Source organism: Dendrobates tinctorius, unplaced genomic scaffold (genome assembly GCF_039654945.1).
Source record: "Dendrobates tinctorius isolate UK_male_01 unplaced genomic scaffold, ASM3965494v1 ptg000064l, whole genome shotgun sequence".
NCBI classification, from domain to species: Eukaryota; Metazoa; Chordata; class Amphibia; order Anura; family Dendrobatidae; genus Dendrobates; species Dendrobates tinctorius.
The window spans coordinates 64,319,969-64,336,872 of record NW_027361732.1 but is presented as its reverse complement, the minus strand read 5'-3'; positions in this window follow the sequence as shown (position 1 = coordinate 64,336,872).

The following is a 16,904-nucleotide window of genomic DNA, read 5'->3' as shown; positions in this document are numbered from 1 at the left end:
CCAGATCTGTCCAAACCATTTGCCATGGAAGTGGACGCCTCTGAGGTGGGGGTGGGGGCGGTGTTGTCCCAAGGGCCTGCCACTCTAACCAACCTCAGGCCATGTGCTTTCTTTTCCAAGAAGTTCTCTGCTGCGGAAAGAAATTACGACGTAGGCAATAGAGAGCTTCTTGCGGTCAAATTGGCGTTTGAAGAATGGAGGCACTTTTTGGAGGGGGCCAGTCACCCTGTTACGGTGATCACGGATCACAAAAATTTGTCATACATTGAGTCTGCTAAAAGACTAATGCCCAGACAGGCCCATTGGTCACTTTTTTTTTCCCGTTTTCAGTTTACGATTACATTTCGTCCAGGGTCTAAGAATGTCAAGGCTGACGCCTTATCGCGCAGTTTTCAGCTGATGTCGCCCCCTGAGCCACCGTCCTCCATTCTTCACCCTGGGGTTGTGATAGCAGAGGTCTCATCTGAATTGGAACGGGAGATTCAGGGGGCCCAGTCGTGGGCCCCGACGGCCAAACAGGAGGGGAAGTTGTTTGTCCCAGAGCAACTTCGCCTGAAAGTTCCATGAATCCAAGCTGAGTGCTCACCCTGGTATTTCAGCCACACGTCTGGCGGTGGCTAGGATCTTTTGGTGGCCTACCCTTGGTTCGGACATAAAAAAATTCATTGCTGGTTGTGGGGTCTGCGCTCGTTCTAAAAGCTCTCATAACCGGCCGGCAGGGGAGCTGATGCCCTTGGCAGTGCCTGAAAGACCATGGACTCACTTATCTATGGATTTTGTTACCAATCTCCCTCCATCTAAGGGTAATACAGTAGTATGGGTAGTGGTGGGCAGGTTTTCTAAGCAGGCTCATTTTGTACCCCTGTCCGCACTACCCTCAGCTGAGACGTTGTCCTGGTTGTTTGTGCAGCATGTGATCCGGTTGCATGGGGTACCCCTGAATGTGATGTCTGATCGTGGTGTGCAGTTTGTGGCTAAGTTTTGCCGTGCTTTCTGCAAACAATTAGGGATGTCTCTGTCCTTTTCGTCTGCATACCATCCTAAGAGCAAAGGTCAGACAGAGCGCACTAACCAGTCCCTGGAACAGATCCTCAGGTGTTTAACCTCTGCTAGACAGAATGACTGGTGCGATGCACTGCCATTTAGTGTTGAGCATTCCGATACCGCAAGTATCGGGTATCGGCCGATACTTGCTGTATCGGAATTCCGATACCGACTTCCGATATTTTTTCAATATCGGAATTCGGCATCGGAATCGGAAGTTCAAAGTTGATTGACAGCCTGACGTCATCATGATGCGCGGTGTGTGCGCATCATGATGCGCCGTCATTTCGGGCCTTCCGGGGGTCTCTGCCGGCCTGCCGGGGGCTGTGTGGACTGCCCGGGGTCTGTACCGGCCTGCCGGGGGGCTGTGCCGGCCTGCCGGTGGTCTGTGCACCCTGTGGGGGTCTGTACCGGCCTGCCGGTGGGCTGTGCCGGCCTGCCGGTGGTCTGTGCACCCTGTGGGGGTCTGTACCGGCCTGCCGGGGGGCTGTGCCGGCCTGCCGGTGGTCTGTGCACCCTGTGGGGGTCTGTACCGGCCTGCCGGGGGGCTGTGCCGGCCTGCCGGGGGGCTGTGCTGATGTCCGGGGGTCTGTGCAAGCATCGTCCGATGGGACTGCAAGTCCCATCTGGCGATGCCTGCTACCATGACAGTGATTGACACATTAGCCAATGATGGGACAGTAGTATTCCCATCATCCGGCTAATGTGTTAAATGTTAAAAAAAAAAAAAAAAAAAAAAATACTACATACATACTACATGCATGCTACATACATAATACATATATACTACATGCATGCTACATACATACTACATGCTACATACATACTACATAAATACTACATGCATGCTACATACATACTACATGCTACATACATACTACATGCTACATACATACTACATGCTACATACATACTACATATATACTACATACATACTACATACATGCTACATACATACTACATACTGCATGCTACATACATACTACATACATACTACATACATACTACATGCATGCTACATGCATGCTACATACATGCTACATACATACTACATACATGCTACATGCTACATACATACTACATATATACTACATGCATGCTACATACATACTACATATATACTACATGCATGCTACATACATACTGCATGCTACATGCATACTACATACATACTACATACATACTACATGCTACATACATACCACATATATACTACATACATGCTACATGCTACATACATACTACATACATACTACATACATGCTACATGCTACATACATACTACATATATACTACATGCATGCTACATACATACTACATATATACTACATGCATGCTACATACATACTACATATATACTACATGCATGCTACATACATACTGCATGCTACATGCATGCTACATACATACTACATACATACTACATGCTACATACATACCACATATATACTACATACATACAATACATTCATACAATACATACATAGACATACAGTACATATAACATAGAGTAACATACTTACCAATACTTGTCACATTGTTCCCCGAAGCCATTGTCTTTTCCGGAATAAATATTAACATAACAAACCACAAAAATACTCACCCACGATCCGAAGCAGTCCACGAGTGTGTCCCACGACGATCTTGGGTAGAGAACTGCAGCATCAGATGATGCTGCCGTTCTCTACGGGCTGCAGGAATCCAATGACGGAAGGTAGGTATCCTTCCGCACTGTATTCCTCCGCCACTTAAAAAAAAAAAGTCCCTAGTCTCACTTTATGCCATTGCTGCGTGGGAAATTCCAAGTGAGACTAGGGACTTTTTTTTTTTTAAGTGGCGGAGGAATACAGTGCGGAAGGATACCTACCTTCCGTCATTGGATTCCTGCAGCCCGTAGAGAACGGCAGCATCAGCTGATGCTGCAGTTCTCTACCCAAGATCGTCGTGGGACACACTCGTGGACTGCTTCGGATCGTGGGTGAGTATTTTTGTGGTTTGTTATGTTAATATTTATTCCGGAAAAGACAATGGCTTCGGGGAACAATGTGACAAGTATTGGTAAGTATGTTACTCTATGTTATATGTACTGTATGTCTATGTATGTATTGTATGAATGTATTGTATGTATGTAGTATATATGTGGTATGTATGTAGCATGTAGTATGTATGTAGTATGTATGTAGCATGCATGTAGCATGCAGTATGTATGTAGCATGCATGTAGTATATATGTAGTATGTATGTGGTATGTATGTAGCATGTAGTATGTATGTAGCATGCATGTAGTATGTATGTAGTATGTATGTAGCATGCATGTAGTATATATGTAGTATGTATGTAGCATGTAGTATGTATGTAGCATGCATGTAGTATATATGTAGTATGTATGTAGCATGTAGTATGTATGTAGCATGCATGTAGTATATATGTAGTATGTATGTAGCATGTAGTATGTATGTAGCATGCATGTAGTATGTATGTAGTATGTATGTAGCATGCATGTAGTATATATGTAGTATGTATGTAGCATGTAGTATGTATGTAGCATGCATGTAGTATATATGTAGTATGTATGTAGCATGTAGTATGTATGTAGCATGCATGTAGTATATATGTGTTATGTATGTAGCATGCATGTAGCATGCATGTAGTATGTATGTAGTATGTATGTAGTATGTATGTAGCATGCATGTAGTATGTATGTAGTATATATGTGGTATGTATGTAGCATGTAGTATGTATGTAGCATGCAGTATGTATGTAGCATGCATGTAGTATGTATGTAGTATATATGTAGTATGTATGTTGCATGTAGTATTTATGTAGTATGAATGTAGCATGTATGTAGTATGTAGTATGAATGTAGCATGTGTGTAGTATGCATGTTGTATGTATGTAGCATGTATGTAGCATGTAATTTTTTTTTTTTTTTTTTTTTACATTCAACACATTAGCCGGATGATGGGACTACTACTGTCCCATCATTGGCTAATGTGTCAATCACTGTCATGGTAGCAGGCATCGCCCGATGGGACTTGTAGTCCCATCGGACGATGCCTGCACAGACCCCCGAAGCCTGCACAGACCACCGGCAGGCCGGCACAGCCCCCCGGCAGGCCGGCACAGCCCCCCGGAGCCTGCACAGACCACCGGCAGGCCGGCACAGCCCCCCGGCAGGCCGGCACAGCCCCCCGGAGCCTGCACAGACCACCGGCAGGCCGGCACAGCCCCCCGGCAGGCCGGCACAGCCCACCGGAGCCTGCACAGACCACCGGCAGGCCGGCACAGCCCCCCGGCAGGCCGGCACAGACCACCGGAGCCTGCACAGACCCCCTGGCAGGCCGGCACAGCCCCCCGAAAGGCCCGTACAGACCCCAGAGAGGCTGTACAAGGCAAAAACAGGGTTTTTCTTATTCCGATACCGGAAGTCCCATAGACTTGAATGGGACTTCCGGTATCGGAATCGGCGATACCGATACTTTTTTTAAAGATCGGCCGATCCATTCCGATCCGATACTTTGAAGTATCGGACGGTATCGCTCAACTCTACTGCCATTGGCTGAATTTGCCTTCAATAGTCGGGTGAGTCAATCCACGGGTCTGACTCCTTTTTTGATCAATTATGGGTTCAGTCCTCATTTTGGTGAGTTTTCGCGTCTGGACTCGGGGTGTCCCGGGGCTGAGGACTCTGTTCAGCGATTACAGAATACGTGGGCAGAAGTTCAGCGGAGTATATCTAGGTCTCAGGGCAGGTATAAGTTTTTCGCAGACAGGAAACGAACACTAGGGCCCACGTTTCAGGTTGGAGACAAGGTTTGGCTCTCCACTCGAAACATTAAGTTGAAGGTTCCATCAGCCAATTTGGGGCCCAAATTCATTGGCCCATACAAGATTGTGGAAAAAATCAATCCAGTGGCGTATAGGCTGTGCCTTCCACCCTCTTTCAAGATCCCTAAAGTCTTCCACAAATCTCTACTGAAACCTTTTGAAGCAGTCCGGGGAGACTCTTAGTCTGCTGCTTCTCCTGTTTTGGTTGAGGGGCAGGTGGAGTACGAGGTTGGTCATATCGTAGATTCCAGGTTGGTGCAGCGGTCGGTACAGTACCTTGTTCATTGGAAGGGGTATGGACCGGAAGACAGGTCCTGGGTACCGGCCCGTTGATGCATGCTGATCGCCTGGTGCGGGCTTTCCATGCTAAGTACCCGGGCAAGCCTGGGGGTCCAGAGGCCCCCCGTTGAGAGGGGGGTACTGTCATGATCTAAGTGCGGGTTTGACTCGCACACGTGGGGTTAATGTCTGGAACCAGTGCTGATGACTGGCATTTTTGGGGTTAAAGGTTGTGATCCCGGTGCAGGCTTACCTGCACACCTGGGGCTATGATTGTGGCCTCTCCCTGGTTCTGGGAGAGGCTTCTTATAGCCTCAGGACGCTCCCATCCCTGTCAGTTATACTCTTGCCCTTGGCATAGTGTGGTGACCCCTGAGTGTGTTTTTGCTGTGTTCTGGTTGCTTGATAATCTGTGTATGACTCGGTCTGTTCTCTGGATATTGCTTTGGATTCTGCTTGGTACCTTCTATGTCTGTTTGATTTTGACTGCTGCTTGACCCTGACTATCCGCTCTGTCTCATCCTTGGTACATTACGGCTATCTCTGTGTATGAACCCCGTTTTGCCTGACTCTGAGTAATTCTGTATAGTGTCTTTCCATCTCACTAAGCAGGAAGCTAAGCCCCGCCCCCTTGCAGTCACATGACCGTAGGTCCCGTGTCTGCTTGCTAAACTTCAGCATCCACAGGTCCTGTGCATCGGTACTTTCTGGCTGTACCTGACCCCGGTACCCCTACAGTGCGGGTGAGTCCCTGCTCAGCGGAGGCTGCACTCCGGCGCTGACAGGATCCTGACACTCAGGACACGGGCACTGGCTCAGTGAGCAAGTACAGTGCGGTGTTCCTGACAGCAATGAGTCTTTTACAACGCTCTTTAGGAATTTTGGCCCACTCATCTTGGCAGAATTGTTGTAATTTAGCCACATTTGAGAGTTCATAAATATGGGTGTACTATGCATCAATGTAGGTGTTTCTTACATGATAGCAAAAAGCACAATGCATAACTACATAACAAGTAAAGACACTGCCTGCATCCAGCCAGCTTATTCACACCCCTCAGCAACTCTTTGTTTCAGTAAATTCTCATGAGAACTACCACATGTAATGACAAGTCATGTCAGACTTACTTAATTACCTTCTATGACATTATCACTGACTGGTTGGATCAGGAAAATGCTGTAAATATAGTATATCTTGACTTCAGCAAAGCATTTGACAAAGTATCTCACACAATCCTTATTGAAAAAATGACTAAGTATGGAATGTGGAAAACTGAGCTATTGCTCCAAAAGAAGCGACCACAAAATCCAAGATAAAATAAATGCTTTTTATTACACTTATTAGTAGAGTTGAGCGACTTTTGTTTTTTTAGGGTCGCGTTTCGTTTCGTGAAACCCGACTTTTCCAAAAGTCGGGTTGAGCAAGATAGTCCGATTATAGGGAAAAGTCGGGGTCGTCCCGAAACACGAAACCCAATGTAAGTCAATGGGGAATAAAAGTCGGCAGTGAGAGGAGGACAGGAAACACGCCTACAGTGCCCATTTGAATGCCAAAAGCATCAATTCTTCTTACTTAAGCTTGTCAACCTTAATTAACTTCATAATACAAGTTACGCACTGAAAAATGGGGGTTATTTGGCTAAAGTTGTGGGGGGGAGAGGGCTGGCTGCAGGTTTTCATGTGCCCTGGGCGAAAGAGCGCCCCTTTAACACATACCACAACTCATCATGCTCCGATACGGCAGATAAATAGTGGTATAGTACAATGAAAAATACCTCACTTTTTACATCTCATGACGAGGCCCATCTATTTCTCCATACAGAATCATTGGTCCCATATAATGTTTGAAACAGTATATGATGAGCTCCACATAATGCTACAGTATATGTTGGTCCCCATGGATGAAGCTCCACTGTCTTATGGGCCCAAATAATGCTCCAAACATAATGGGCCCCATTTCTAATGCTCTAGTGTATAATGGGCCCTGTAAATGCTGCTCCAGTGTCTGATGTCCACCTTTGGAAGGTTCCAGTGTATGGTGGGCCCCATCTATCATTCTCCAGAGTATAGTGCTCCCCAAAAATTGCTGTCCCAACATTGAAAACAATCAAATAAGTCTCCTTGCTAGGGAATCCCTGTACTTGTCTGGACAGGTGCTGTAGCTTGCTTAACAGCTCGCCAGCCGTTCTCACGCCCAGTATGGATTGCACGTGCTTGCACAAAGGTTAGAAAGGGTACCGTATCCCTGGATAACATGTATGGATAGCGTACACATTCAAAATATATGTCTCAGGAGGCAGGCTCAGACGGTGTCAGGCCCAGTATGGATTGCACGTGATTGCACAAAGGTTAGAAAGGGTACCGTATCCCTGGATAACATGTATGGATAGCGTACACATTCAAAATATATGTCTCAGGAGGCAGGCTCAGACGGTGTCAGGCACAGTATGGATTGCACGTGATTGCACAAAGGTTAGAAAGGGTACCGTATCCCCGGATAACATGTATGGATAGCGTACACATTCAAAATATATGTCTCAGGAGGCAGGCTCAAACGGTGTTAGGCCCAGTATGGATTGCACGTGATTGCACAAAGGTTAGAAAGGGTACCGTATCCCCGGATAACATGTATGGATAGCGTACACATTCAAAATATATGTCTCAGGAGGCAGGCTCAGACGGTGTTAGGCCCAGTATGGATTGCACGTGATTGCACAAAGGTTAAAAAGGGTACCGTATCACTGGATAACATGTATGGATAGCGTACACATTCAAAATATATGTCTCAGGAGGCAGGCTCAGACGGTGTCAGGCACAGTATGGATTGCACGTGATTGCACAAAGGTTAGAAAGGGTACCGTATCCCCGGATAACATGTATGGATAGCGTACACATTCAAAATATATGTCTCAGGAGGCAGGCTCAGACGGTGTCAGGCACAGTATGGATTTGACGGCCCAGATTACACAGCGGAGGAGCAGGGAGAGGTAAAGATTGCAAATGCTGGGGCCCTGCCCAAGCAAGGGGGACCCACTCGTGGGCGTCAGTACTGGCACTGGGCCCCTCATAGTACAGCGGTGTGTCTGACGGCGGGTGTGCACCACCACCGTCAGAGACACTTGATTGCACTATGAGGGACCCTGTGCCAGTGCCCGTGCCCAAGAGTCGGCCTACCCACCTGTCCAGGGCAACGGCACTCACACGGTGTCGTGCGGTAGGTGGTGACCCCAGCCATGGGGGGGAGGCAGCACAGTTAGGGAGTTTTAGAAAGTGGCATATGTTGATGTTGGACATTCAGCTGATGCAAAAGGCGAAATAGGTGAAGTACCAGGAAGAGGTGGACCAAAGCAAGCCATTTTTCTGTCACCCTATGTGTCATCAGGGGAAGGTGGGACAAAATCCTTGGAAACCCATGCGTGGTTCATTTTAATGAAGGTTAGATCATCCACATTTTGGGTTGACAGACGGGTCCTTTTTTCTGTCAGGATTGATCCAGCTGCACTGAAGACTCTTTCCGAAAGCACACTTGCAGCTGGGCAAGCGAGCTCCTGCAAGGCATATTGGGCCAATTCAGGCCAGGTGTCCAGTTTAGCGGCCCAATAGTCAAAGGGGAATGACCTGTGTGTGGGAGAACATCGATATGGGAGGAAAAGTAGTTTGTAACCATAGTTGACAACTGCTGTCTCCTGTCACTTTCCATCGATGCAGTATTACCAGTTGTGTGAGCGGTATTTGAAAAATCAGTCCACAACATTGTCATGAAACCCCTGTCTCCAACGCCACTTCTGCTGTGTGCACCACGAACACCTCTGCCAAGCTGCCCCCGGCCCGTACGGCTCGTGTGAGAACCATCACCGCTGCTGTGTGCTGGGAATGCCTCAAGCAACCGATTTACCAGAGTTGCTTGTTTATTAGCCAATATTAGGTCAAGGTTCTCCTGTGGCATGATGTTTTGTAATTGCCTTTATAGCGTGGATCCAGGATGCTGGCCAACAAGTAGTCGTCATCGTTCATCATTTTGGCAATGCGGGGGTCCCTTTTTAGGATCCGCAAGGCATAATCTGACATGTGGGCCAATGTTCCCGGTGACAATGATGCACTGCGAGTGCTGGGTGGAGGAGCACTTTCTGGCAAATCCACATCCCTCCAGTCACGCACAAACCCTGTACCAGACCTTGCCACGCCAACATTTTCACTTGCCCCACGAGATGCATCCTCCTCCCCTAAGTAATCATCCCCATCATCCTCCTCCTCCTCCTCTTCTTCCTCCACCTCGTCCAGGAGAGGTCCCTGAGCAGACAATGGCTGAATGTCATCAAGGATTCCCTCCTCCTCTTCCTCCTCATCAACATTGGCTGCAGACACCTGCTCCTTAAGGTGCGTCAAAGTTTGCATGAGCAGACGCATAAGTGGGATGCTCATGCTTAGGATGGCGTCGTCTGCGCTTACCAGCCGTGTGCATTCCTCAAAACACTGAAGGACTTTACAAAGGTCTTTCAGCTTCGACCACTGCACGCCTGTCAACTCCATGTCTGCTCTCAAAGTGCCTGGCCGTGTATCCTCCCACAAATGCATTATGGCCTGCCTCTGCTCGCACAGCCGCTCCACCATGTGCAGGGTGGAGTTCCACCTTGTTGCAATGTCGATAATGAGGCGGTGGTTGGGAAGGTGGAGCAATCGCTGCAGCTTCTGCATACGAACGGAGTGTACAGGCGACCGGCGGATGTGCGCGCACAGTCTTCGCACCTTCTGGAGCAGGGCTGTTAACTCCGGATAATTTTTGAGGAAGCACTGCACCACCAGGTTCAAGGTGTGAGCCAAGCAAGGTATGTGGCTGAGTTTTGAAAGGGCTATGGCTGCCACAAAATTACGGCCGTTATCACTAACTACCTTGCCTGCCTCAAGATGTACACTGCCCAGCCATGACTTAGTTTGTCGCTTCAAGTACTCGGCCAGCACCTCGGCGGTGTGTCTGTCGCCCAAACACATCATCTGCAACACAGCCTGCTGACGCTTTCCACTAGCTGCTCGATAGGGGGACACATTGTGTGCAACAGTGGCAGCTGCAGATGGAGTGCTCGTACGACTGCGCTCTGTGGACGAGCTTTCGCTTCTGGAGGAGGAGGAGGAGGAGGAGGAGGAGGGTCGAACGCCTACAGCCAACTGTTTCCTATACCGTGGGCTAGGCAGCACTGTCCCACCACCGCTGTCCCCTGTGGACCCTGCATCCACCACATTAACCCAGTGCGCAGTGATGGACACGTAACGGCCCTGGCCATGCCGACTGGACCATGCATCAGTTGTGAGGTGCACCTTTCCGCTCACTGACTGCTTGAGTGCATGGACAATGCGGTCTTTCACATGATGGTGGAGGGCTGGGATGGCTTTGCGAGAGAAGAAGTGGCGACTGGGTAGGTCATAGCGTGGTACTGCATAGGCCATGAGTTCGCGGAAAGCTGTGCTTTCCACCAACCGAAAGGGCATCATCTCAAACGAGATTAGTTTGGCAATGTGGGCGTTCAAACCCAGTGTACGCGGATGAGAGACTGAGTACTTTCTTGACCTACTCATAGTGTCTGGGAGGGTGAGCTGGACTTGAGAGCTGCATATGGTGGAAGTAGCGGTGGACAGGGCGGACTGAGAGAGGGTTGATGATGGTGATGGAGTTGGTGTTCTTTCTGATGGCCTAGAATCAGTCTTTCGTTGATATAACAGTGGGATTCCCTGACTGCTGTGGCCTTGCAACGACACCTCAACATTTACTGCTGTGCTAACCGGTGGGCTTACAGTGGGGGAAACAATGTAGCGTTGCTGACTACCTTCGTTGTGATCAGTAGCACATGTGGCACTTGAGGTTTGGTGTTGTGTCCACGCTTGCAAGTGCATGCTGGTTAAATGTCTAAGCATGCAACTGGTATTCAAATTTTTCAGATTTTTCCCTCGGCTAAAGGTCTTTGCGCACTTCTTACAGATAACCTTGGCCTGATCATGAGGATTTTGTTCAAAAAAGTGCCACACTGCACTCTTCCTACTTTGGCAGACATTTTGCGGCCTAGCACGCTGTGATCTTTTGACCCTCTGGACAAGCTGTCCAGCAACTCTTTTGATGTTTGGAACCTGTCTTTGGAGTGCTCCGGGCCTGCCAGATAACAGCTGTTGCGATGTCGATGTCTGCTGTGGATGCTCCTCATCTGAGCTATTGGAAGCAGCACCCTCTTCCCCCAATGGATGCCAATCTGGGTCAACAACTGGGTCATCCATCACCTCCTCTTCTATGTCATGTGCACCTTTCTCTGTGTCACCGTGTATGGTGGTATAGTGTGCGGGAAGGGGCACCTGAGTCTCATCAGGGTCAAAATCTGGCTCTGTACACTGCGAGGACAATGTAGTGCTCTGAGTGAATGTACCAGCAGAATCATCCATCAGCGGCTGTGCTTCAGTGCACTCCATGTCAGATTCATCTTGGCCTGGGTAATTCACCATTTGACTTGATAATCCAGGCATGGTATGTGAAAACAGCTCCATGGAGTAATCAGTAGAATGGCCTGCGTCATCCTTCAATCTTGGTTGGGGTGAAGGACACAAGGAAAGGTGTGATTCATGAACATGAGCCTCCAATGACGACTCAGTGCTTTTACTTTTTACAACTGAAGAAGAGGAGGCGATAGAGCTGGAGGCTGAGTCAGCAATGTAAGACAAAACTTTTTCCTGATGCTCTGCCTTTAAAAGCGGTTTGCCAACTCCTAGAAAACTAAGCGTTCGAGGCCTTATGTAGCCAGACGATGACGCAGGGTCAGCACCTCCTGCATTCGGTCCTATTTTGCTCTTGCCACTACCATCAGATCCACCACCAACACCATCATTACCAGCTGCCAACCCCCGCCCAATTCCACGGCCTCTTCCACCAGCCTTCCTCATTTTTGGTAGAAATGTAGACAAAATCCAACAAACTATATAGTAATGTAAAACAAGGTACAAGGTGTCTATAGGGCAGGGGAGATTTAGAATTTCTGCACACACTTGTGGACAGTGGACACTTTTGGATTGTGTGAGGCCCACTGATATCTGAGCGCTATGTGACACGCTCGATGGCACAGCTGCCTGTGACCAAAGTGACGAGAGGATAATGGAGATTTTGAATCTCTGCGCACACTTTTGGACACTGGACACTTGTGGATTGTGTGAGGCCCACTGATATCTGAGCGCTATGTGACAGGCTCGATGACACAGCTGTGACCAAAGTGACGAGAGGATAATGGAGATTTTGAATCTCTGGGCACACTTTTGGACACTGGACACTTGTGGATTGTGTGAGGCCCACTGATATCTGAGCGCTATGTGACACGCTCGATGGCACAGCTGCCTGTGACCAAAGTGACGAGAGGATAATGGAGATTTTGAATCTCTGCGCACACTTTTGGACACTGGACACTTGTGGATTGTGTGAGGCCCACTGATATCTGAGCGCTATGTGACACGCTCGATGGCACAGCTGCCTGTGACCAAAGTGACGAGAGGATAATGGAGATTTTGAATCTCTGCGCACACTTTTGGACACTGGACACTTGTGGATTGTGTGAGGCCCACTGATATCTGAGCGCTATGTGACAGGCTCGATGGCACAGCTGTGACCAAAGTGACGAGAGGATAATGGAGATTTTGAATCTCTGTGCACACTTTTGGACACTGGACACTTGTGGATTGTGTGAGGCCCACTGATATCTGAGCGCTATGTGACACGCTCGATGGCACAGCTGCCTGTGACCAAAGTGACGAGAGGATAATGGAGATTTTGAATCTCTGCGCACACTTTTGGACACTGGACACTTGTGGATTGTGTGAGGCCCACTGATATCTGAGCGCTATGTGACACGCTCGATGGCACAGCTGCCTGTGACAAAAGTGACGAGAGGATAATGGAGATTTTGAATCTCTGCGCACACTTTTGGACACTGGACACTTGTGGATTGTGTGAGGCCCACTGATATCTGAGCGCTATGTGACAGGCTCGATGGCACAGCTGCCTGTGACCAAAGTGACGAGAGGATAATGGAGATTTTGAATCTCTGCGCACACTTTTGGACACTGGACACTTGTGGATTGTGTGAGGCCCACTGATATCTGAGTGCTATGTGACACGCTCGATGGCACAGCTGCCTGTGACCAAAGTGACGAGAGGATAATGGAGATTTTGAATCTCTGCGCACACTTTTGGACACTGGACACTTGTGGATTGTGTGAGGCCCACTGATATCTGAGCGCTATGTGACAGGCTCGATGGCACAGCTGCCTGTGACAAAAGTGACGAGAGGATAATGGAGATTTTGAATCTCTGCGCACACTTTTGGACACTGGACACTTGTGGATTGTGTGAGGCCCACTGATATCTGAGCGCTAATTGACAGGCTCGATGGCACAGCTGTGACAAAAGTGACTAGAGGATAAGGGAGATTGGATTGCTTTTAAAAGAGCAGTTTGCGGAGCAGTGGGTAAACAGCAATGCCAGCGTGTCAGGAAGCCTTAAAAGGCAGCCCAACAACCAACACCACTTATACACCACAATATAGCCTCCCCTTGCACTGCACACACAGTGACTTGTGTGTTGTGCAGGCCAAATCGCTAGCAGCAGAAGCAGTTTTTTTGTCTTCTTCCCTGCCTAACGCTCTCCCTACAGAATCAGCAGCAACCTCTCCCTATACTAAGATCGGCAGAAGTAAGATGGCGGTCGGTGTGCACGCCCTTTTATACCCCCTGTGACGCCCACCAAAGCAAGCCAATCACTTGCATGCCCTTATGAAAGATGGTGGTGACCCGTGCCTAGGTCATCATGTTGCCCACAGTGTCCGTGGATCCTGATTGGCTGAAAAAGAGCGCAAAACAAACTTTTGAAACGCGACTTTGGCGCGTAAGTCGCCGACCTCGTGGCCGACCCCATCCTAGGGTCGGGTTTCGTTTCATGAAACCCGACTTTGCCAAAAGTCGGCGACTTTTGAATTTTTTCAACCCGTTTCACTCAACTCTACTTATTAGGACAAATCCAGATACAAAAGGGGAAGTGGACAATGAAATGCGGGCATCCACAAACCGCATAGGTATACAAAGGGTTACTGGACAGTCAGAACCAATACATCATACATATATAAATAAAGTGCATAAAATATTACAAAGTACATATGGTACATACATATGTATGATCAAATAAAGGTGCACCGCCAGAGAAATTATAACTCCACCATCCTAAATGGCCGGCTGAATAAGTTAATCACTACCATGTAATAGGTATACACTTCACCATGGCTTGAATGCATAAAAGACGCCTAAGGATGGATAACAATTATGGAGCATGAGTATTTACCTAATAGATTGAGGGCACAAGTTCCAGCAGTCCAGTGACCAACCCCAACGCACATTTCAGAGGGTTACTCCTTCATCAGGGGGCGTATGGAATGGATAAGGCAACTGCGCACTTTTGACGGTGCGCCGTGCGCGCCAAAATCCGAAAAGTTTGATTTTGGCGCGCACGGCGCACCGTCAAAAGTGCGCAGCGCAGGTCAAAGCGCAACTAGCGCACGGCCTGCGCATGATCTGCGCACCCTATGCTAAAGATAGGGTGCGCCGATCGCAGGTGCCGCTGTCCGCTAGTAGGCGGCGATACAAGCAAGGGGCGGGCACGCCGGGCAGAGAGCCGGCTCGGGGGCGGAGCTACCCCCGGCCGTGCGTGCGCTTAAAAAGCGCTAATGTGAAACCGGCCTTAGTATCTATTTTCCACTTCTTGAAAATGTATCTGAAAGAAATGTGCAGGATCTATCTCCTAATGTACTTCATATATTTCATAGTGAATACAGGGAATATAAAGTAAAGAAGAAGCACTACAATGCCTTTTATAGTCCCAATCATGTGTGTCGGTCCAATTCTACTGAGACTCTTCACTTAACCAAGATATAGTCAAATAATATTTATACAATAATAGATAATTTTATTTTAAAAAATTGCATTAATCGTGCACCAAGATTTTTTTTCCTTTGAGTCAATCCCTGCACATTTTCCTAAACAAGAATTTACTCCATTAGATTTCCTCCAAATGTTCACATAGACCAAAAATTGTGGTAAAGCAGAGATATAAGGAAAATTAGCATTCATAGAGTGAAAATACATTTTTTATAATAATTTTTCCTCTCTATGGAGAGGCCCAATCCGGGAGTGGAATTCACGCAATCAATTTTCCTAAAAAAAATTCATATACTTAAAAAATGAGACCGAAAGAAAATTCTGACTTATAAAAGAACAATTTTTTTATACAACTTTTTGACCTTTCTGCCCATCTCAATGCAAGGGCATAATCCTGCTCATGGTTCTAAAGGAGGAATTCATAACAGACACTGTCCAGCCAAAAAAATGTCACTAATAATGAAGATTATGTGGAGACATCACTAAAATTTGAATCACGGAAGACAAATCATTTTGTATCCTCTTTCTATGGCTCCAGTAGTTCCCACACCATCGTCGTCCCACACCAATGGTGTATTAACCCCTTAATCCTCGGAGCTTTTTTTGGTTTTGCGTTTTTGTTTTAAGCTCCTCTCCTTCCCAGAGCCATAACTTTTTTTTTATTTTTCTGTCAATATGACCATGTGAGGGCTTTTTTTGCAGAACGAATTGTACTTTTGAACCACATCATTGGTTTTACCACATCATATACTAGAGAATGGGAAAAAAATTCAAAGTGTGCTGAAATTGCAAAAAAAAGTGCAATCCCACACTTGTTTTTGTTTGGCTTTTTTACTAGGTCCACTAAATGCTAAAACTGACCTACCATTAAGATTCTCCAGGTCATTACAAGTTCACAGACATCAAACATGTCTAGGTTCTATGTTTTCTAAGTAGTGAAAAAAAATTCCAAACTTTGTTAAAAAGAAATGACCCATTTTTCGATACTCATAGCGTCTCAATATTTCATGATCTCAGGTTGGGTGAGTGCTTATTCTTTGTGTGCCAAGCTGACGCTTTTAATGATATCATCTTGGTGCAGATGCGAGCTTTTGATCACCCATTATTGCATTTTAATGCAATGCTGCAGTGACCAAAAAATGTAATTCTGGCATTTTGATTTTTTTTTCGCTACGCCGTTTAGCAATCAGGTTAGTCCTTTTCTGCACCCCGTCTGAGAAAAATAGAAATCGAAACGTGCATCCAGGGGTACACTGGGACTTCTGACATTCTGGGTAACTATTCATCCCTCTTGTTCCTCACTATATACTTATGATTGATACTGATTTTTCTACTCTGCACCTTGAACCATGGTATGCATTTTTCTCTTGTCTCTGGCTTCCCTCATGAGGTGTTTACTTATTTAATTTATGTTTTGAGGTATTTTCCCATTGCATTCATAGTATTAACCCTCTGCAAGCCTCATTAGAGCTTGACATGTCCCGGGAAAGATGTGAGCTCACCGCCGGAGCCCATATCAAAGGGAGGGAGTCCGACATTGGCGCACTATTATGCCCTATGTCGGAAAGGGGTTAAAAAATAACTCAAGCGCTTGCTTATACAGTGTAAGCTCTTATGGTTACTGGAGTCCCCTTATTTGATCGGTGGAAAAATGTGAGTTTTTTGAACAGCAGAGTCCTTTCTTCTGCAGAGTGGAAGCTCTTATGGTCAGTGAGGTCCTCTATGTTCAATAGAGTGTTAGCTCTAATAGTCAGCTGTGTTCTCTCTCTTTCTCTTGGCTGTAAATTGCATGCTCTTGCTCTCAGCAGG